Source organism: Cyprinus carpio, chromosome B12, assembly GCF_018340385.1.
Source record: "Cyprinus carpio isolate SPL01 chromosome B12, ASM1834038v1, whole genome shotgun sequence".
Lineage (NCBI taxonomy): Eukaryota > Metazoa > Chordata > Actinopteri > Cypriniformes > Cyprinidae > Cyprinus > Cyprinus carpio.
This window is the reverse complement of record NC_056608.1, coordinates 9,267,112-9,288,822: the sequence shown is the minus strand read 5'-3', so window position 1 is coordinate 9,288,822 and position 21,711 is coordinate 9,267,112. Positions and strand designations below refer to the sequence as shown.

Sequence of the window (21,711 nt, the reverse complement as noted above, 5' to 3'; positions counted from 1 at the left end):
GTCTTGTCACACCCATAGTAGTCAGACCAAGAGATACGATAGATTTATTTTGCATATCTGACAGTGTAACATTAAGCAGAAGTATTTCGAATGAGTTAAACCTGTATGCTGTTTTCTGGGTAACATTGAGAATATCACTATATATTGTTGCAATACCTCCCCCACGACCAGTCTGACGGGGCTCATGCTTATAACAGTAGTTTGGTGGAGTAGACTCATTTAGACCAATATAATCATTTGGTTTTAGCCAAGTTTCAGTCAAGCAGAGTACATCAAAACTGTTATCTGTGATCATTTAATTTACAATAACTGCTTTGGGTGCGAGTGATCTAATGATTTTGAACCCAAACTTAATTATTTATTTTTTTTGTCTATTAATTTAGCATTTTTCTGGTTTAATCACAATCAGTTTTTTTTTCTAAAGCCTGCATTAAAATTATATTTTGACCTCACTATTCGGGGAACAGACCAGTGTGAATTTTTTCAATGAAGACGATGACGAAAAATATTCGTTAACGAACATTTTTTCTGTAACTAAGATGAGACGTTGACGAGCTAAAACTAATATCTGATGATAAAAACTATGACAAAATTTCTGCTGCGTCTTCGTTAATAAGACTAGACAGGACTATAATATTATTTCAGGTCTACCGGATATTCAAGATACAGTCGGACTCGTAACCCAAAAAGGTTGCGGGTTCAAGTCTCATAACGGCAGGGATTGTAGGTGGGGGGAGCGAATGTACAGCACTTTCTCCCACCTTCAATACCACGACTGAGGTGCTCTTGAGCAAGGCACCAAACCCCCAACTGCAAAAAATAGCTGCTCATTGCTCTGTGTGTGCCTGTTCACTGCTGTGTGTGTACTTTAGATGGGATAAATGCAGAGCACTAATTCCGAGTATGGGTCACCATACTTGGCCACATGTCACATCACTTTTTATCACTTTCCTAATAAAGTACCTATCCGAGTCATTAATGTTAACCAACAAAAGATGTTAAATGAATATGTAAAGTGACTGCTGTATCTGAAAAATGAGTTTAATTTATATCTCTTTCGTATTTGTTTTATTGTTTTATCTGCTTCTTTTAAAAATTATATATATAAATTATACATGAACAACTATATATTTTTTTAAGTTGCTCCCTTTTCACTACTGTTAAAGGGATAATTCACCCAAAAATCTAAATTGTCATAATTTATTCAAGTTTTTCCAAATTCAATACATGTTTAAAATTTCTCATAAGCTAAATTGATTCGGTCTAAAGAGAGAAGAATTAATTACTATTTTTGTTTGAAGACTACATATAAAATAGCTACCAAAATAAATGTTGGTAACTGCAGTTTGACTGAAAGTAATGACTAAAAGTTGAAAAAAAAAAAAGCAATGACTTTTCATCGACTAAAACTAGACAAACTATGAAAGAAACAAACAACTAAAAAAACACAAACACTATCAATCATACACCACAAAGAATAAAGACTAATGCTAAATCAAAAATGCCTGTCAAAATTAACACTGGAACAGACACAGTCTTTATTGATTGGACAGCACAAGTACTTCTAACATTTAAGCGGGTATAACAAAAGACATCATAGCAGTTATTTGAGAATTGGCTTCCTAGTCAAATCGAGCGTATTGTCCTGGAGATGTTGTTAAACAGGAGTTCTGCTCCGACTCTGCTGGGGTGCAGCGCGAAAAAGCTTAGGACGCTGCCAGAAAAGATTCCAATTATTAACAAAAAGCAGTTTCTCTTCTTTACACCATGACAATAACCATTAATTTAAAACAAAAAGTCTACTGAACCTTTCGTGTCCTCATTTATACATGGGAAGCGGTCCTGACATGATCATCGTGCAGGCGATATGCTTCGCACCGTCTCGATCAGGCTCCTGAAGTCCCTCTTTAGTGTCTGCGTCTGCCGCAGAGGTGTCGTTAACCCCGGCATGAAGCACGACCGCTCCGATGACCCTTCAGCTAATAAAAACAATAATATTAAAAAAGGGTTTTAGCATCTTTACGGAGTTCAAGACTTTTGTTTTTACTTTGTTTTTTACATTTTATCAACCTATTTATTACAAGTTGTAAGACTCACTTCAGAAAAGCTAATTCTCCTGTCAGACTCAGTTGAAGTGAAAAGTGCCTCAAACAAACGCGCTGTCCTTCTGATACAGTATCTGCGGCAGATGAGATCGTGTAGCCAGTCTGTGTCATTATTTCACGTTCATAACTCCTTACGAAATAGGTTTCACAACTCCGAAAAATATATTTCCTTTCTTGTCTGTGTGCGCGGCTTGTCAGCTGTGGAAGCGCGCGCGCTGTATGTCACGTCACTATATATATTAAAAACATGTCCATATTCTGACTTGGTGAAAAGAAACACATTTTATCTTTAAAGAACGCTTAATCTTGTGTCTGAAGTTTAATTACACTTTTTAAATATCACTATACTCAGAGAGCATATAAAGAAAAAAAAAAATTAAATTCAATATAAAAATTAAAATCTTTACAACACCCACATATTTTTAAATAAATAAAAATGATATTCTTGACAATATTTAGATTTTTTTTGCTCCCTCAGATTCCAGATTTTCAAATAGTTGTATCTCAGACAAATATTGTCCTCCTAACAAACCATACATCAATGGAAAACTTAATTAATAATATTATTTTATATAAAAATCTAAATTAAAAAAAAAATTACCCTTATAACTGGTTTTGTGGTTAAGGGTCACAAATAGGCTTGAATAATTACATTGTCTACTTTTTATGGTACATAGTCTCTATTCACTTCAAATCATATAAGAGGTTGTAGTAATTACATTCGGATATGGATATGTAAATACTTACCACTGACAGTTTTATCTGGTTTATGTCACTGAACTTCTAAGCCAGGTATTTCCGTACACTTAGGAGGCACTTATTTCCTCTGAGGTGTGGCCTCTATTCTAAAGCTTCTGAGACAGACACTCTTGTTTCAAACACACACACACACACACACACACATAAACAAAAACTGAAATTCAAGAACTGATGGACTAATCTCAGACTTTATATCTGACCACTCTCAAGTGGAAATTAAGTAGCATATGTGACCTGTGCTGGCAAAATAAGTCACAATGAGCAAAAATGAGTTGAGTTTTTTTTTTTTCTTCTCATTAATAGTCCTTCAAAATGATGTATAATTTGTTGAAATCTGACAAAAAATTACTGACCTACACCCGTTTGAAGTTGAAAGAGTTGGCAAAGTCAATTTTGAGAAAAATCAGATTAAAGTTTTCTAAAGGTTCCAAAGCAAAATCACAGAGCAACATTGCATCTTTTCCTGCAGTTCTTTTCTTAATAATAATTCACTTTTTTATTTTACATCTGAACAAAAGCATTCAAATAAGAAAAACAAATAATCAAATGTAAAATCCCTTTATTGTGTTCATTACAAATAAAGTAATTATTAAAACTATAAAAGCAGTTCAATAAAGAGCAGTGAGTGACTGTCATTCTGTGTATATTTATCAGGATATATATATAATTGTAATTTGAATGTCGGATTGAAATGAACACTGTTATTAGAGTAGTTAATTATTAGTATAAGTGCGGCTAATAATAATAAAAAATAATAATAATTAGCATGTTTTTGTGGTTTGCTTTGGTACTGAAATTGGTACAGAGTACCATGGATTTTCACTGGTTGGCTGACAGCGGCAGCAAGACAAATAAATAATTATAATTCCTAATACTCATTTAAATAAATATAATTGTCAAGATTATGTGATTAAAAAGGTTTATCAAATATAAATAAAGAAAAATATAATTTGGCTAAACGTTAAATTCCAGCTGAATATTTATGTATGAATGCATATGCGTGTACATCAATGTTTGTGTGAAATAATGAAAGATATGCATACAAACACCTAGATAAATTCGTATTTATATGAGAGGCACTTACAACTAGGTGTATGTTGTATATTTATTATACAGGCTACACACACACACAAAGACCTGCCTAAATGACAAAAAGAGACGTCTCAGCAACGACCTTTATTTAAAAGCTTTTTTTTTTTTTTGCTGTTATTTTTTTTAACATTTGTAGTAATTCAAGAAACACACACACACATAAAAATAAAGTATCCATTACATTTGTAACAGACTTTGTATAGCACTAACTATGACAACATACCTTGTAAACAGTATAAAATATCTCTAGTAAGCAAGTAGAAAAAAAAATTGTTAATCAGAATCACAAACAACAATCCTGAGGTATTTACAAGAATTTCAGAACAGAACTGATGAGTTATACAGAGTTATTCCTCCTCCAGCATCATGCACCAATCACTGCAAAACCCTGGATGGGTGTTTTCTGAGTAAAAGCCTTGCATCTCTCCTCGTTTTCCTCTTCCAACATATCCTAGAGGATTCATAAGAAAATTGAGACATTAATACATAAATTACCTTAACAGTAGCATGCACAGCCATATGAATGATTATTCCTATTGCATTTTGCCATCAACCTAGCAGTGATCACAATTTCATGTATAATGTGCACACCTGGTAAGCAGTTCTTGTAAACCTCATTGCAGTGTCTACAGGGCTGCAGTGTGTACATTTTGTAAAATTCCTGGAATGGCTCAGACTTTGTTCTCCATTTAGTTACACCTGTATATTGAAATGAGGAACATAATAAAATAACATTACAAAGATAAACATTCAGACATGTCAACAGAGAAATTGAATGGTATGGCACCATTTTAAATGTCTTTAATCAAATATGTAAAAGAAAATACATACTGTTAAGCCAGCAGAAGTGTGCCCTCTTTCGAAAGGAGTCTGTATCCACCAGGCTTTTGAATTTGGAACAAACCAAAGACAGATTTAATAACGCAACATCACCCTCCTCCAGGACCACGTGAAGAAAAATTTCCACCAGGACAGCATCTGGCAACTATTGGGTATTATAAACAAAGCAAACAATTACTGCAATTTCATCACAGCCTAACCTCCCTAAAAACAGAATGTGCATCCTATGGGAACAGGTAATACTTTAAACATTTATAAGACATTTGCCATAAAGCTACTATAATAGTTAGTGAGGATAAAGACTTTCAGTCTCTGCTTCTGTCATATTGAATGTGCTACTACCATCAAGATTCCGATGTTCTCCACTTTCTCCTGCCGTTTTATCTCCTCCTTAAATGCTTCCAACATGGCTGATGTGCATCGCTTCTTTCTATAAAAAAAAAAAAAAAGAGATCAGATTCACCCACCACCTCCTGATATGGGACATATCATGCTGAAAAGCAAAAGACAAATTTGGAAAATTGATGCAAAAAAATAAAAAAAAAAAAAACAATAAAACAAAACAGAAAAGAAAAGGATAGTGCTTACCTGAGTGAAGTCAAGCTCCCAGTTAAGTGCCATACACAATGCATACTGCCAAACAGATAAACCATTAACAATTTAGAATATAAATCAAACAGTTAATTTGACAAGAAACTATTAACAATTATATATATATATATATATATATATATATAAAATCTTTTTACACTGGGATCAGCCTGATGTCTTTTGATGACAACTGTTATGGATGTGGGGTTATGCCCAAGATGAATGTAATGGGGAAATAAAACCACTTGTTACCATTAGCATGAATACACCACAATCCACAGATGCTGACTGTGTTGGTACATCCTGGAAAATAAATCAAAATAGAAAATTAACATTTTCCTTATATTATAAGTGTGTATGTGACATGAATTAATACCTTATTTTTAACAAGCTTCCAAGGTCCTGGAATCATCTTTATTGCGATTGAGCTTAAAAAAATGTTTAATATTGTTTTTAATATTTATATTATTTACATACATATATACACAAACATATATATATATATATATTATATATGAAATATATATATATATATATATATATATATATATATATATATATATATATATATATATTATATATATGAGAGAGAGAGAGAGAGAGATTCAGTGTTGAACCACTTAACCTTTTGTAGGTATAGACAGTAGCAAGTTATAATTTTTTTTTAAAGCTACTGCCTATGCCTATCTAACGCCAGAGAACAAAATGTTGAACTGAACCACTGGACTAATATTTACAACTTCAACCCATGGGTTCACAATCAAGGCTTAAGCTAGTTCCAGTCCAAAAATGCATGTTTGAGCCGTTTTAACAAAGCATATCTTAAAATATGTCAGCGCCATGCTTTTATCTCAAGATGCACACCAGTAATGTTTTTTCTAAGACACGTTTGTAAAAGATACTTAAAATGTTCTAATTTAACCATGGCCTAATCCTGGCTTAATCCAAGCCCTGTCTGTGAAACCAGGCCTAAAAGTTATATGGAACGATGAACAGTTCCATTAAATTTTGTAAGTATTTTGCATTCACATGCTTAGAACTTCAACTGGAACACAGAACAGTTTTTTTTTTTTCCCATGAAACTTCATGGAACAGAATTATACAGTATGTAAACCTGAACATGGATACACAGTCAGTATCTCCATAACCACTAGGGTCAGTGGAGTCAAGGATGTGTATCCTCTTAAGTTTCGGCAGCAAAACCTGTAGAATACACAAAATTTCTACAATAAAAGTTGTTATCTCTTGGTTTAGTTAAGTATACAACCTTTATCTAGATAAAGAGGGGGGAAATAAGCCATATTATGATTACCAAAAGTCAGACAAACCTTTGGATGAAAACGATTAATTTTTTCAAAAGACATTTCCAAAATAAAAAAAAATAAAAAAAAAACACCACACATTATTTGAAGACAACAACCAAACCACAACTGTTGGAGACACAACATAAACGTAAGTTTCCCACGGACTAAATACATTTATAAAATTACATTTATACCACTTAGTGAATGCTATCAGGATACCAGGAGACTTTCAACCAGCATAACAAAATGTTTCTGTAGAGAATAACCTATGTCACCTTTAAGTGATGATAACATTAAAGCAGCGCATTAAAATTAAACTACGTTTAATTAAGTTTCTAAAACCACTTACAGGCAGGGACAGAAACGGATCACAATTTAAAGGTGGTTGCCAAGTGACCACTACATATGAATTGACAGCATGAACATCCTTGCCCTGGTAAAAAACAAACATTTTACAACATATCACAAAAGCACAAATATTATGTAATATTAGGTACTGTTAAAGAGGTTTGTTAATGATACCTGTATTACCTTTTGTTCAGAAATTATGGATAACTGAAAAAGGCAACAATTCACCGCCTATTGCATAACGATCACAATGTTTTAGGTTACAAAAAAAAAATTGATCATAAGCGACTAAAAATATATTAAAATAAAAGTTGTGTAACAAAAATTTTCCACTAACTGTTGCCTCCACTTCCTGGTTCAATCCTAAAGAAATCAAATCCAATCTTTTCAACACTGTGGTACCCACTGCACCTATGATCTCTTCCGGTGATTGAGTCTCATCCAAAACATGATCCAACTAAAAAAAAAAAATAAGACAAACATCAAGAATTAGATGGTCAATAAAGGCTTTAATATTAAGATTCATATTTATAACTAATCTAGTATTATTTTTTTCTGCTTTGTTCAAGACAGGATATGATAGTTGATTATTTTCCTTGTGAAAACATACCAGTGGGTTTGGCTGGTTTTGCAACTGGAAATCTGGGATCTCCTTCCTGGCACGTATATCTGTCCGTCCCCAGCAGTCAGTGTCAGGCTCTCGTAAACTTGTTGAAACTACAAAATACAGATGTTTGGAATAATGAAGTAATGTTGATTAGAAGGAAAATATAAAAATAATTAATGCTTTTCATTTCATCAGGTGGTTTGTAATAAACATTGCACTATTCTTACTGGCTACCAAATAATGAGTAAAAAGCTTAAGACTAAAGCTGGAGATTTACAATTCAAAGCAATTCAAGTCAGCTTTACCTTCTGGAGCTGCTGTGGTACTGCCTGTAGAGAGCAAAAAAAAGGACATGTAATTAGTATATGACAACAGTTGTCTATGGCTAGTCATTATAGACAATTTAAAAGGCATTAGTAAGATTTTATGAAAGGCACTAATCACTAAAACAACTACCTTCTCTCCTGAATGTCAGTTTCCCATGTAGGCCAATGTGGACTGATTGCTTCGCTCGCATCTTCAATGTTTTGGTGTATTTGTCATTAATCCTTTTGTTGTGAAGATGAAAGTACAGTCGAAGAGAGAACATATAATGTTCATATTTCATTTGACACAACGAGTACTTGCTAGAAGACAACTCCCGGTTTAGCTGTTCTGCTAAGGGGGAGTTGACAAGAGCAGCTAAATGTGGTGCCAATTTCAAACTCCTCAAACTTGTCTCCTTTGATTTTTCTGATGGAAGCGATCATACAAGGAGAATCTTGCATTGGTTCCTGTCACAGGATGCAGTGAGGAGAATCTGTCAGAAGAATTGGTGGTCTCATTTCCAGAGACTGTTCTTGATGAGAAGCCAACACTTGTCACCCATGGGATTGGACTTCAAGTCGTTTTTTCTGCTGCAGCCTGGATGTGCTCAGGAGTGTTTGCACAAAGCCGGCCATCATATGGCTGGAAAAATCGCTGGTTGGTGCGATTATTAACGTGTCTTGCAACACATCCAGCAATATCTGACACAAACACTGTGGGAGGGTGTTTAAAGCTCAGAGCATCTCCATGGTCACGGGCTGACACTTGCCACCACAGTGCTGATTGGTAGTACACCACAGAGTGTGTGCAAGTCATGTGCAAAACACCACCTACATTTGACAAAACAAGAAATGGTGAAAAACATCATTAGAACATATTTATGCATGACAAAAATAAAAAATAAAATTAATTAAATACTATTAAACAAATAACCACAATGTCTTAACACCAGCTTTCTGAAGCTTGATGAACATCTTGGGGTACAAGTCCTTGTAAAGCAGTAGCTCCTCAAGTCTGTTTATTAAGTCAGTGGTACTACCTACATTTGATACTCCAAGGGCATTGCAGGCTTTCACCAAATCTTCTCTCTTTGGCTAAATATAAAAAAAGTCACGGTCAATAAAGAAACAAATGGTAAAAGAAAACATCATTAGCAGAATAAAGTAATGTACATACGGTTTTGGACTCCAGCACTTGTAAAATTGTATCTTCATCCATCTCCAAGCCACAGCTCGAGGTGAATGCACGATCTTTCTTAGACAGACCCTTGAACACTTCAGTCTTTGGAACAATATCACTTATCCTAGAGCAATTACCCAGCCATGGAGTAAAGGCAGTGTATGTCAAGGGACATGCATAAGGACTGGCAAGTGAGTTTCCTAAAATGTAAAAAAGGAAAATAAACGTCCATTTATGGATTTAAGATTTTAGCTATGGGTAACCCCACTCCACCCCCAAAACAGCTCTAACCATCACAGAACCCAGAAGCAATCATTTTCTGCTCAATTGTCTCCCATCTTGTCCTCACATTAACCTGAGTGTCTTCTTGGCTGATATTGTCCCAGTTGGGCCGCTGTGACGATGTCATAAGTTCTCTTTAATCTTTGGGGCTATGCCCTGTGTTTGTTTGGTTTATTTGTTTGGTTTACATTATTGATAGGAATGTTGGTTTTCTATTGTTTGTTTAAATACAATTTTTGGTTTATTTTTCTTGTCTAAGGTGCACATTAGGTCAAGAAAAGAGACACCAAAGGGTTCTTTTTGTATTTATTTATTTAGAGCTTATCAGTTTTATTTCCTTACCTTTTTTCCCTCTGGGCTCATGACTGCAGCATGGTTTGGGGGTGGGGGTTTAAGAGGAAGTGCGGCCTTCCTGTTTCCCATTTTATACCATCATATGGAATTCTGGGTAGTGTAGGCATAGTCTACTGGCTAGTCAGAGCAGGGGGGGTCATCGTTTATTGTTTATTTGGTATGTGGGTGTGTATGTAAATGTATTGTTCAGTTTTAAATGTGTTGTTGTAATGTTAATCTTATTTAATTTTGGACTTCATATACAATTGAGTTTATGTAGATGTTTGTGTATATGATTTTTCTTTTTGTGTTTTTCCTGTGATTTGGGATGGTTTGACCCTTGAGTGTAAAAGGGGCATACTTGGCCTCTCAGGAGTGAGTTCTGGTTGGGGCCTCTGTGAGGAGGGTCAACTTTAATGTGGCCAATGTTATCTGTGAGTCAGTAAACGCTCTTTTTGACTGCAAGCAAGTGTCTCCCCGCCTTTGTTCTGGCCATGTCCCCACAAGATGGCGGCAGCGGTGGGATATTCCAGAAGAGGAGCGTTGCTGTGTTAAATCTTCAGGTGTGATGGCACCAAAGCGGGCACGTGGTGAGAAACCAGCCCAGATGGACCCTGGAGAAGATGGGGAAGAACTGCAAGGGGCTTTTGGAGAAGCTGTTGAGCTGATTTCCTCTGAAAGTTCTTCTAAGGATATTGCAGAGCTGAAAGATATGTTCCAGAAGTTCCTGGTGAATCAAAAAGTGACACAGGATTGTCAAGAACAAGAAAATGCACGACAAGAGACAAGATGGAGGTCTTTGCAGCATCAGTTTCGACTCCTTCAAGAAGAAGTGGGTCAGCATACCGCACAGGAAAACTTGCCAGCAGGGGGAAGTAAGGATCCAGGCACTTCTTCCAGAATTTCTTACGGAGCGCAACATACAGCTGCTGGGTGTCGGTGGATGGAGCCAAAGATGCAGCAGCTCAGTGAGATGGATGACACTGAGCATTATCTTACTACTTTTGAGCGAATCCCTACAGTGTGTAAATGGCCTCCAGAGGATTGGGCCATTCGCCTAGTTCCTCTGCTCACTGACAAGGCCCGTGCCACCTATGTAGCGATTGCTGTGGATGAAGTGACCGACTATGTGCAAGTGAGAGAGGCAATATTTAGGAAATATTCTATCAATGCTGAGACTTACCGGCAACGGTTTCGTACCATGGAAGAGACTCCAAAAGAACTATGTTCGGTTGAAAGATTTGTTCTACAAGTGGATGAAACCTGCAGGGAAGACCGTCTATGAGGTTGCAGAGACTATCATTTTGGAGCAGTTTTTGAGAATTGTGTCCTGAGCTGCAAACCTGGATTAAAGAGCATGATCCATCTTCAGCTGAGGAGGCTGCCAGGCTGGCTGATGTCTTTGTGGCAGCTAGGCGAAGGACTGAGCCTTGGAGTTATGCTCAGTGGAAGACCATAAGGGACAAGCCTTCCTCTCGCAAGACATCCTCACTGCTAGAAGGCAGTAAGAGTATGGGTGAGAGACTGGTGAAACAAACAGAAACGTCAAGCGTAGCTACAGAAGGGACAATTAAGTGTTCTAGTTGTGGCCAGATAGGCCATAAAAAACCCATGTGTCCAATCCTGAATAAAAAACTTACCAATGTCTGTTATGTTCCTCGAATGATGATACCTGAACCTAGCATTACTCCAATGCCCAGTGAGGTCACCATTCCTCTAAAACTTAATGGTAAAAAGGTGACAGCTTTAGTAGATACAGGATGCACCCAAACATTAGTAGAAGCTGGTCTTATATCTGAGTGTTCTATGGAAATTGATTGCCCTGTCATGGTAAAATGTATCCATGGTGAAGAACGGTCTTATCCGACCACTGAAGTGTATTTAGGGGTTAATGAGCAATCTTATCTTATGAGAGTGGGGCTAGCTCCAAAACTGCCATATCCTGTTATTATCGGTCATGACTGTCCTGTATTAATGGATTTAATGTATCCAGGCAGTACTTGCAATGTGGTGTTAACCCGGTAAAAATTTAGACAGAGTCAAGAGGTGAATGAGGGAAACTCTTTGAAATGCCTTCCATTTTATGATTGTGAGATTCTAACCTACCCAGTGAAGCCTGTAAAATCTAAAAGAGAGAAGAGGTTAGACCGGTTTCAGGGAACAGTGGTAGAAGTCAAAGATGGGGAAGGTGTAGAAAAATTCAATTGTGAGTGGCAGATCCCTACTGATATGTCGGAACTGCAGAAAACCGATTCCGAAATTGGTCCAATCTATGCTAGAATGATTGAAAATGCAGAGCAAGGCAAAGAGGTGGTTTTTAAGGGTTCTTCTTTTTGCTTGCAGAATGGTATTTTGTATCGTAAGACCCAAAATGCCCTACAAATGGTTCTCCCTTTGAATGTACGCACTATGGTCATGAAATTGGGGAATTTTATCCCCTGAGCTGGTCATTTGGGTCGCTGTAAAATGTACCATCGAATTAAAATTTTTTCTGGCCAGGCATGACTAAAGATATAGCCGAATTCTGTAAGAGGTGTAGAAATGCCAGAGCACTGCCCCTCAGGGTCCCCCAAAAGCCCCTTTGATGCCTTTGCCAGTAATTGAGGTCCCTTTCCAACGACTGGGCATGGACATTGTAGGCCCAGTAGAGAAAAGCAAAGCAGGTAACAAATATATGTTGGTAATTTGTGACTATGCAAGCCGATATCCTGAGGTTTTCCCTTTGAAAAACATTAAGGCAAAAACTGTAGCTTTTTGTTTGGTGCAGTTCTTCTCTAGGGTGGGTTTACCCCAGGAGATATTAACTGATAGAGGAACTAATTTTACCTCAAAATTACTGAAGCAGGTTTATCAATTGAGGATAAGAGGTTTGAAGACTACCCCATACCATCCAGAAACCGATGGTCTTGTCGAAAGATTTAATCAAACCCTTGTTCAAATGCTCCATAAGTTTGTTTGTGATACAGGGTCTGATTGGGACCAGTGGTTACCTTACATACTGTTTGCGTACAGAGAAGTTCCTCAAACCTCCACAGGTTTTTCTCCCTTTCAGTTGATATATGGGCATGATGTGAGGGGTCCCTTGTCTTTGTTGAAGGAATCCTGGGAGCAAAGTTCACAGACAGTGAGTACAGTCAATGTTATTGACTATGTGGTGCAAATGAGGGAGAAATTGGAGAAGATGACTAAGTTGGCAGCAGAAAACTCACACAAATCAAAGATAAGGCATAAATGTAGGTATGATAGAAAGACAAAGCAGCGTTCCTTTGAAATAGGACAGCAGGTTTTAGTCATGCTTCCAACTGAGGAGAACAAGTTGCTGGGTAAATGGCAGGGTCCATTCAAGGTCACCAAGAAGTTAGGTCCTACCACTTAACAAATTGCTACTCCTGGTGAGACACATTCTCATAGAACATTGCATATTAATCTTTTGAAGGAATGGTTTCCACAGAAAGAGTCTGCGAGTGTGAATTTGATTCGGTTGGTAGATGAGGAAGAGCAGATAGAAGAACAGTTTTTATCTGTTAGTCAGGATTCCTCCTCCGTTAATCTTGGACACTTATCAGGGGAACAGAAAAAGCAAATTGAAGAGCTATATGATTCAGAATTGTTTAAAAGTACTCCTGGTTGTACTACACTTGTTCAGCATCAGACTGTGTTGAAGCCTAATGTTCAAGTGAAAAGAATGAGTTACCGCATTCCTGAAAGGATGGTGTCAGCATTTACTGAGGAGGTTAAGGTAATGCAGGAGATGGGCATTGTGGAGCCTTCCCAGAGTGAATGGTGTAATCCAGTTGTTTTGGTTCCAAAAAAGGACGTGAGCTTGCGTTTTTGTATTGATTTCCATTACTTAAACTCAGTATCCAAATTTGACTCCTTTCCTATGCCCCGAATTTAGGAGCTTATTGAGAAATTAGGAAAAGCCAAATTTATCAGCACAATAGATTTATGTAAGGGATACTGGCAGGTGCCATTGGCTCCTGAATCTCAAATTTATGGCCTTCCGTACCACTACAAGTCTTATGCGGGGCTCCCCTTACATTTCAAAGGCTAATGAATACTATGTTGCAGGACTTGGGCGAGTTTACCGCAGCTTACCTCGATGATGTGGTTATATTTAGTGACCGATGAGAGATGCATCTTTATCATCTTGCAACAGTGTTTCAGTGAATAAAGGAGGCCGGTCTGACTATCAATCCTGCTAAGTGTTCTTTGGCTAAAAGGGAGACTGAGTATTTGGGCTATGTCCTGGGTAATGGTGTAATTAAACCCCAGATCCAGAAGATTCAAGCTATTCAGTCTTGCCCACTTCCAAGTACCAAAAAGCAGATGAGATCTTTTTTAGGTCTAGCTGGGTGATATCAGAGGTTTATACCTCATTTTGCCACAAGGGCGACTCCATTAACAAATCTGACCCGGAAGTCAAGTCCAAATCAGATTCAGTAGACTGAACAGGACAGGCTAGCTTTCCAGGATGTCAGGGATGCTTTAGTGACTAATCCTGTTTTTTGTAGTCCTGATTTTGACAAAATGTTTGTGCTTCAGACAGATGCTTCTGAAGTAGGATTGGGAGCTGTTTTGAAACAAGAGCAGGGAGGGGAGTTACATCCTGTGGCTTATTTGAGTCGGAAATTGTATCCTCGGGAAACAAGGTACTCCGTTATCGAAAAGGAGTGTTGGGCACTGAAATGGGCCCTTGATTCTTTTAAATACTATCTTTTGGGACGAGACTTTTTAGTTGAAACGGATCATCGAGCACTGCAATGGATTGATTAAAATGAAATATACCAATGCTCGGGTAACTTGTTGGAGTTTGTCCATGCAACCTTTCCATTTCACTGTAAGACATCGGCCAGGGTCAGAAAATGTGACCGCTGATTTTCTCTCTCGCTTACCTTGCAAGAGTTTGGGGGAGGGAGAAGATGTGACGATGTCATAAGTTATCTTTAATCTTTGGGGCTATGCCCTGTGTTTGTTTGGTTTATTTGTTTGGGTTACATTATTGATTGGAATGTTTGTTTTCTATTGTTTGTTTAAATATAATTTTGGGTTTATTTTTCTTGTCTAAGGTGCACATTAGGTCAAGGAAAAGAGACACCAAAAGGTTCATTCTGCATTTATTTATTCAGAGTTTATCAGTTTTATTTCCTTACCTTTTTTTCCTTCTGGGCTCATGACTGCAGCATGGTTCGGGGGTGGGGGTTTAAGAAGAAGTGCGGCCTTCCTGTTTCCCATTATATACCATCATATGGAATTCTGGGTAGTGTAGGCATAGTCTACTGGCTACTCAGTGCGGGGTGTTGGGGGGTCATTGATTTATTGTTTATTTGGTATGTGGGTGTGTATGTAAATGTATTGTTCAGTTTTTGAATGTGTTGTTGTAATGTTGATCTTATTTAATTTTGGACTTCATATCCAATTGAGTTTATGTAGATGTTTGTGTATATGATTTTTCTTTTTGTGTTTTTCCTGTGATTTGGGATGGTTTGACCCTTGAGTGTAAAAGGGGCATACTTGGCCTCGCAGGAGTGAGTTCTGGTTGGGGACTCCGTGAGGAGGGTCAACTTTGGTTGCATTTACACTGCAGGTCTTGATGCCCAAATCCGATTTTCTGACTATATCCGATTTTTTTGACAACCTGCTTACATCATCTTTTAAAAGTGACCAGCATCCGATTTTTGCATTTACACTATACACTGCTGAAACTACCAAACGTAGACGTTCTGACCCAGAAAAGGAAGTAAAACAGCACGAAATACAATGGATGCAGATGCAAATAAAATTATACAGTGTTTTGCTTTCCACAATATTTTGAAGTGTCAACAAAAAAATCAGCAAAACATTGGTCTCGTACGGCAGAGAAAAAAAGAGGACTTAAAAGACATGAAACCTCCGCATTGCTCCACTGTGTGTATCCTTCGTCCTCCATCGCACCTAAAATAAGTCATGTGATCTCAGTTGGTGGCGTCCACCTGAGTTGACGTCACTTTTTTAATGACGTACGACTCGCATTTTCTGGGGAATATCCGATTTGTCTGCTTACATGTCACACGCAAATGCACGTATCCGATTCATATCCGATTTATTACCACATATGAATGAGGCCTGAATCCGATCTGAGAAAATCGGAATCCATGCGTTTTTTTTTCCTGCTTACACGTTCACCGGTCATATCCGACCTGTGCCACATGAGAGGAAAAAATCGGAATTGGGTCACTTGAACCATGCAGTATAAATGGGGCCTGTGATGTTGCCAATGTTATCTGTGAGTCAATAAACTCTCTTTTTGACTGCAAGCAAGTGTCTCCCCGCCTTTGTTCTGGCCATGTCCCCACAGCCGCCTAAACAGATGTGCTAATATACAACCAAGCAAATAAAGACTAGTCATTATCTGCATTCACAACAACACAAAATTCACACAATACAACCTCACTGTGTTTTACCTGGTAAATCAAAAGCAATTTTCCAGTTTCCATCTCCAATCAAAATGGGAGGGCTGTGACCACATCTGGAACATGAATAGCTATGTACTCCCTCAGAGCAGAGAAATGATAAAATGCCTTTTGAATCAGATTGTGTGGAACAGTGATGTTGGCATGATCCTCCATTGTTTGCAAAAAATGTCCAAGGGCAATATGATTCTATAAAAAACAAAAACTCACATTAATAAACAGGTAGAAGCATGTGAAATGCAAGTCATGTTTTCCTGTCACTCACTGCGAGTCCAGATGTCAGAAGAGAACAGAGAGGAATGGTCAAAAAAGTCCTGTTATCATTAATTGTGCAATCCAGACTGATACTCCTGAAACCTCACTGGACGTCTACAAACAAGGCAGTTCTTCACATACACTGGCACACCTGGAGAACACGGAAACTGAATAAAAGATGTGTTAAAAACACAATGTGAAAATACATAAAGATATAAACACATTTATGAAATTAACCTCGAGTCACTGAGGACACACCATACACCGTCCCATGCCGTGTAATCAGCACCCTCTCCCCCAGAGCTGGTGGAGTTGGGCCAGGGCAATAAGGACAGTTGGACTCCAGGGGTTCAAACAAGTCTGGGATTTGGCACTCTTTTGTTGACAAATCCTCTGGAAGGTCCTCTGGCACCCTCTTTTTCCTACACAAATAATCTGTCCAATCCTGTATTTCAGCAGAAGCCAGTGCTGCCACTTCTGTCTCTGCAACATCTCTGACCCTTTCATCCACATCACTGTCTCCAGCATTTGGGTCAGTCTGACAAGAAAGGAGGTGGGGTTTCTCTTGAAACAGCCACCACATGCTCAAGTACCTGTGCAAACAGCTTCTCATTTTATTGCAGCACTGGCAGTGCCACTGGCCCACATGGCTATCAAAAGAAACCCTTGTCCTTTCAAACTGACACCAGTTGTCTCTTAAGTACGGTAAACACAGAAAAATAAATAAACCTGACAGAGGTTTTCTCATGCCAAAAAATAGGAAACACACAATCAACACCACTAGTAATACTTTTGATTCTGAGCTGCAAACATTCATCTTGACGGGTTCTGGACATCAGGCCACTGTCTACCATTGACTGCAAAGAGTCCTCCCTAAGTGCTGGTGGTGCAGAATAGCACACAGCTCTGTTTGTCCTCTGAAGGTGATCACACTCCATGCCTGGATTGCCACTTTCTACTCCAATCCTCAAAAATCGCGACACAGAGGAGATTCACAGGCAATAGACCCTGAGACAATTAGCTTTTTTACATAAATAGGGACTCTAGGTCCATGGGCATCTTTTGGTGTGATAAAAATCCCATTTCTCTCATCAATATAAATGACAGGTGGTTGCTCTTGCCTGACATGCTGCCTTGCCTTAGGGTTTTCAGATGGCCCTTCTGAGGGAAAATATTTAAATATGTAAAGACAATATGTAGACCAAGACCAATAAATATTAAACACTGATAAATAACAGTATCAAAAGTACATACTATCTGGCCTGTTGGTAACTTTGTAACTGCAAAATCTGCAAACAATACAAAATGATGAGGGGAGTTAATCTTAACATGGATAATCAAAATAAATAAAATGTAACTAATTACATTACACATACCATGATTATGGAGGTGCTTTTTAAAGTCAGGGGCACGTCACAAGATGTGCTGACACTTAGGGCAATGCCAATGGCACCTCTTCCTTTGTCGGGAACTCAAACCAAAGCAAGAAATGCAATATTTTTCTTGAAAGACAAGAGAAAGTTAATACATTTTAACTTACAGCCAACATGAACACACGTGTAAAATGCATGTGTGGTTTGTACAATGCGTACGGATGCCATTATCCTCAAAATATATGGCATACTTTAAATGTTTTGCAAAAAATTCATCATTATTACAAAACACCACATCTACACTATAGACAAAACCCCCTCCCACAAAATACACCACATATACCAAAAGAAAGTGGTACACCTGCACATGCATTGTATAAGAGAAAATAACATACTTCAAAATTAGCAAAACAAACTCACATACAAAAGGTAGAACATTTCAGAAGTTGAATAACATTTTCCCACGGATAAGTTTTTGCATGTTCTGTTCAAATTCACTTAAGTTAGTAAGATTTTGGAAATGTAATGGCTTCTTACCTGTCATAACCAATAGTCAGGTACACAAAAGGTAAAGACAGAAATAAGAGAAAGAAAGCAGAAGGCAGAGATAGAAGAGTAGTTCTTAGAACTATTTGGTCAATTGTTATAGTAAAACGAAAAAAGAATCAATAAGTTGATGGATATCTGACAATCACCTGAAAAATTAAACACAAGAAAATATGGATAGTGTAGCACGTGTATCTTCTATAATTCCAGTCAAACAACGTTCGTTTTATATTATTCAATAGACTCTTGTTAATATGTTAACAAACGTTAATATTTAATGGTAAGTTAAACGTAATATTTGAAGTTAAAGGTAGCCCCCTAACATACTAAGAGCAACGATTATATATGATGTAACATGGTATACAAACTACGTGTGGCAGGACACAGGGGGTTGTCAGAATAGATGGAGCGACTACGCCACCCTGGCACTGTGCCAGAGATAATACCTTGCCCGTAGGCAACACAGATTCGTGTGCAATAAATTGGCAGAAGACGTGGGTGAAACAATTATAAAAATTTTATTAAAAATAAAATTTAATGGAACAAATCAACAAAATCAAAAAAAAAAAAAAAAGATTTAATAGCTCAATGAATGTGATATGGGTGGCCAATACCCTCAACAAAACTGTATGAAGGGGATGCAGGAGCCGAGGCGTAACAGCTGGGAATAAGGGCACTAATAGGCCTCCACAGTACCGCACACTTTCGTTACACCTGTGTGGAAACACTCACATACACAACCACACTCTCCACACTGCACTCGTGAAGTAGCACCACCACCAAAATCCACCCCGCCTTCGGCACTCAGCTCCTGTAACAAGATGGTATGTTACACTTGAGGTTAGACAAATCACTGATATAAATCGCAAACGATGCGTACAGCAAATAAATATTGCAGCACCTTAAGCTCTTAGCTATCACATAAAACCACAAAAGCAAAAATAGGAGAAAAGTAAACACTCTTGTATACACAAAATAACTCGAAATACAATAAAGAGTGTCAAAGAAAATACCAAACAATAAATCAAAAGAAAACATTAAACTGAACAAAGAAAATAAAACAACCATTTTACAAACATTACTCAAATAACAAAAGAACAAAACACAAGGGAACGCAACAATAATATTAAAGGACCGGCAAAGCAACAGCGCCTCTGGACGATACTTCCCACGAAGCCCCCACAGTAAGAAGTTAAAAATCGCCCGCAGACGCAACAAGTCTACCGCCTGAGTCAAATGTCCAGAACGTAATACTTGTTAAATGCACAGGCAAGCCGAAAGCTGTGAGCTCATTCTGTCGATCTGGATTAAATACGTGCACAAGGGGGACAAGGCACTGCCGATTAGTGATAATCGTATCCGTGTGCTCTCTCAAAACCCGACCGATCAGGTACGCAACATTCTGTGCACCCGTGGGCTCACTCGGTCGGCAATACAGCACACAATGGGGCAAAACTACTATGTAGCGTAAGGCAGAACGTCTGGGCTATTACAGTCTCCCTCCCGCTTGCTTTAGACGGTTGAGAGAAACCATGTCAACCAAGCACCAGCCGCAAGGTTTATCCAAATCTATGCTCTGACCGACAACTAGAAATGACGCAGCAAACGAGGGGTGTGTCTCATGATGTCATACCACCTCACCGCTACATTTATATGTAATCACTGCGCAGTGATAGGATAATCAATGCGTATAGCAACCAATCCAATCCAACAGGACGGGCTTCGCTAATCCTGTCACATACGTTTCTACCACTAATTAGATTAAATTGAATAATTAAACTAAAATAGGCAAAGTTAAGTTACACTGTCGTTCACTAAGATATGCCGTCAATGGCAGCAACTTCCTGCTGCCAGCTGCCGGTGGTGTTTTAAGTAGCACTGAACTGTGAATCAAGAAGAGAACATAAGAAGGCGGTTGGTAGCACTGAACTGTGACTGGAGCAGAGATGGTAGGAAGTGACGATGGATCAGGAAGTGAACAGGAGGAATGGATGGAAGAAGCTGGTGAGGGAGGTAGGAATGAAATGGAGTGGAACCTAGTAAATAGGAAAAGGAAGAAAGTACATCAACATAATACGGATAGTGATAATGAGGAAAGTAATCGAAGAATTGTGGAAAGGAAGGAAGAACATAAGGTTATCATTCAATTTGAAGTGCCTGGATCAAAGAACCCATTAAAGATAACGGAAGCACTTAAAATGAAGCTAGGGAACATTAAGTATGCAAAAACATTACGTGACGGAAATATAATGCTAATATGCAGAGATGAAAAGCAGAGAGAAAAAGCATTGCGATTAAAAACACTGGCAAGTAATTCAGTAAAATGCTCAAAATGGGAAGAGAGGAAAACTACTAAAGGTGTCATATATGGAATTCCAACAGAAGTGTCAGAGGATGAGATTAAAAAGAGTTTAACTGGAGCAAAGGTTTGCAAAGTTAAACGGATGCAGTATACAAGGGATGGGGTGAGGAAAGACAGTTTGTCTGTAATGATCCAGTTCGAAGAAGAAGTATTGCCAACAAGAGTGATGGTTGGGTTTATGAGCTACAATGTAAGGGAATATGTAGCACCGCCGTTGAGATGCTTTAAATGCCAAAGATATGGGCATGTGGCTGCTATATGTAAAGGTAGGCAAAGGTGTGGTAAATGTGCAGGAGAACATCAATATGGGGAGTGTGGAGAAAATGTTAAACTGCAATGCTGTAACTGTGGGGGAGAACACAGCTCAGCATATGGAGGATGTGAAGTCAGGAAAAGGGCAATAAAAGTCCAAAATGTCAAGATGACAGAAGGAATATCATATGCTGATGCTATTAAAAGAGTGAAAAGTAGTGAAGCACCAAAAATAAATGAATCCACAAGTGTGAAAACCCAAAATCAAAAGAATCAGTGCAGAATCAACAAGGATTCGTTAGGTGGTTGATAAAATTAAATTTGTAACATTCGTGGCAGAGGTGATTAATTGCTCGGCTCAAACGACAAGTAGAACAGAAAGAATTAAGATAATAATTAGAGAAGCTGAGAAATATTTGGACATAAGAGAAACAACAGTAGAGTCAGTTAAAGAAAGCACTTGTAGGTGGTCCCCAAGGTTCGCAGGCTACTAATGGGGTAGGTACATAATGTATTTTGAGATAATTCAGTGGAATGCAAGGAGTTTTTTAGCAAATGGGCAGGAATTTAAAAAGTATATTGAAGATTTACAACAGAAACCAAAGGTTATTTGTGTACAAGAAACGTGGTTAAAACCTCATCTTGATTTTAGAATTGAAGGCTATGAAAGTGTAAGGAAAGACAGGGAAATAGGAACAGGTGGAGGTGTATTAACTTTTATTGAA

At 38.0% G+C, this 21,711-nt stretch overlaps 1 long non-coding RNA gene and 1 pseudogene across 2 annotated transcripts; both read right to left on the bottom strand.

Moving 5' to 3' along the window:
• Nucleotides 1-4,027: 4,027 nt before the first annotated feature.
• Nucleotides 4,028-7,789, bottom strand: LOC122139187. 2 transcript variants are annotated; one of them, XR_006156060.1, is made up of 11 exons: nt 7,650-7,789; nt 7,377-7,496; nt 7,223-7,270; nt 7,041-7,124; nt 5,764-5,815; nt 5,640-5,690; nt 5,385-5,429; nt 5,139-5,226; nt 4,788-4,941; nt 4,548-4,655; nt 4,028-4,407 (listed from the first exon to the last, which is right to left on the bottom strand). It is a non-coding gene; the product is annotated as an uncharacterized LOC122139187 (long non-coding RNA). The 2 variants fall into 2 exon arrangements; XR_006156061.1 differs by lacking the exon at nt 5,764-5,815.
• A 141-nt stretch (nt 7,790-7,930) lies between these two features.
• On the bottom strand, nt 7,931-17,832 carry LOC122139036 (annotated as a pseudogene).
• Between the last annotated feature and the right edge of the window lie 3,879 nt (nt 17,833-21,711).